This window comes from Penaeus monodon, chromosome 8 (assembly GCF_015228065.2).
Source record: "Penaeus monodon isolate SGIC_2016 chromosome 8, NSTDA_Pmon_1, whole genome shotgun sequence".
In the NCBI taxonomy this organism is placed as follows: Eukaryota; Metazoa; Arthropoda; class Malacostraca; order Decapoda; family Penaeidae; genus Penaeus; species Penaeus monodon.
Window position 1 is genome coordinate 14,419,714 of NC_051393.1, and position 2,500 is coordinate 14,422,213.

A 2,500-nucleotide genomic window follows, 5' to 3' on the forward strand; every position below is an offset into this window, starting at 1 on the left:
GTGTGTGTGTGTGTGTGTGTGTGTGTGTGTGTGTGTGTGTGTGTGTGTGTGTGTGTGTGTGTGTGTGTGTGTGTGTGTGTGTGTGTGTGTGTGTGTGTGTGTGTGTGTGTGTGTGTGTCTGTCTCTCTCGCTCTGTCTGTCTGTCTCTCGCACACATATGTGTACTTATATGTATAAGTTTCTGCATCTACATGTGTGCATTCATAAAGTAAATGCTTGTCATTCACTGTCAAAGCACAATTACAAGTATTATCTTTCATAAACTCATTAGTTTTATAGATTTTTATGAGACTAAAAGATTGTAATATCTTACCCATATATTATAATTTAAAAATCTGTGTATTATAGCTGTGTACATAGAGTTTAAACACACTATCCCATGAGAGCATGCATTGACGAAGCATCATATATATCAATTTAGCAATCCCGACAATAACTCCACCCCCTATTCTACATGAGTCCTTATCAGGCCAACATTATTTACTTGTAGATGAACATGCTGATATGACAACTATTATCACCCATCTTCCACCATCTATTAGTTCACACCTCTGTACTGCAGAGCTCCAATTATTAACCTTCCTTATCGTTGCATACATTTCCCCCCTCCTCAAAAGGATAGTTTACCTGTTAACCTGAATTGATCTAGGCTGGACTTTTTTTTGTTCATGTGCCTGGAACTGTACCAATACGCCAATTTATTTTGTCACTATTTCATTGAATTGAAACAAAGGAGTTATTCTGTTTCACATTCAATAAGATTTAGCTAGATATTATGTGTAGTTTTGTTTTCATGAATTATGAACTTTCATATTATTTTTCAGGTTACAACTGTAGGTATAGAGTTCACATTACAGGAACTTTTACAGCAGATTGTTACATACAAGAAAGCTCACCATCTTAATTCATACAAGGGAAATTGCAGAAACATACTGTGTTGTAAATAATATGAGCAATTATCTTAATATTGCTCTGAGATTAATATGTTGATGCTGAGAAGGCAATATACATGTTGTATCAACTGTGATTTTAGTTTGTTAATTTTGTTTATACACAGATGACTCCACAAGCACTTGGTCACTTAGTAGGCCAGGAAAAAAGTCCCCTCCTGAAGCTTATAATATTATTACAGTTATCATCATTATTGACAATAGCTTCTGAAGACTCATCTCTATCTTGGACTCTTCATGATGTCTAGTCTAGTGTGCATTTAGTATTAATCAGTGTTAGGCAACAATAAGATGTGAGGGCATGAGATATCATTGGGAAATATCAGGGTTAGACTATGTGATATTTATGTATTTTTGTCATTGTTTGGAGGCCCCTTACCTAGAATGCATAATTTCTACATCTAACTGGTAAAATAGACCCAGAGTCTGAGTCATATGTAAACATTCCTTGCTACTTGAGTTACTGTGCAAATTAGGGGAATTTTCATAAGTCATACTGTTTTTTCTATTAATTCTGTTGAACATTTCTGCAGTATTTGGTTAGCATAAATTGATAGGAGTTCATAAATATAAAATTTCATAGGTTTTAAAATCTGGATGTTTTCTAGAAAATTACGACATCAAGGAAATGGTTAATGAAAATTTATAATCCACAAAAATCTTGAAAAATATCATGAAAGATACTGATCTTCTTCCTTAATACCATTTACTACATGTGCTGACTTGTTTAATTATTGATAATTATCATCAGTAAAATGATTTGAAGTATATGGAAAATCCTTTAATCAAAAATTTCATGGTTGAGCTTTATGGTATGGACGAACTAAGGTAAGGTAAATTGGAGTTGATATTATTGTAGAGGACAGAAAGTTACAGTTGTTGGTACAGTAATTTATCTGGAGACACTAGCAATAAAAATCATGGAAAAAAAAATCACAAAAAACATTGCTCACAGCCTAAGTCAACTTGGTGTTCCCATGTTTCAACTCTTATCTTGAATAATGAGGTGAAGAGAATATTTCTCGGGGTATTGGGGGGCAGAGCCTCCCATCAACCTTCTCCCTTGAGCAGTGCCCGAAGGACATGACCAGTCGCAACACCTTAGATTGTTGAATTAATTCTGTGATGTGGGGTTGGGGACTTAGTTCTGGCAAGTGCATCCATACTGTAGAGAATTACCAATGTATATACAGAGGTTTCATTTACAATGACTCATAAAAAATAAAATTATGTCCTTGTGGTAGCCACCCATTTGCATTGCCCAAATGTCCTAAATCCATCTTTTGAGCTTTAATTTCCAACACAAAAAAGGGCATATACTTAGATGGCCAACATACGCCTCTCTCTCATATATTCAGTTTTACCAAATATATAAGAGTTTGTTCACATACCCAGTATTTTATCATTAGATATGAAGTTTAATCTTTACAGCATTGATGATCTAAGCTTGGGCAAACTGTCCTCTATTCTTATAGAGGACAAAATGATGCTGTCAACAGTGCAAGAAATAATCTGCAGAAACGAATGGAACTTCAGAAAATAATAAAAAT

At 34.5% G+C, this 2,500-nt stretch overlaps 1 protein-coding gene across 1 annotated transcript in view; it reads right to left on the bottom strand.

The window, feature by feature from the left end:
• LOC119576176 (palmitoyltransferase ZDHHC3-like) overlaps window positions 1-2,500 on the bottom strand; it is a 23,731-nt gene that overhangs the window by 20,054 nt on the left and 1,177 nt on the right. The window lies entirely within an intron of this gene.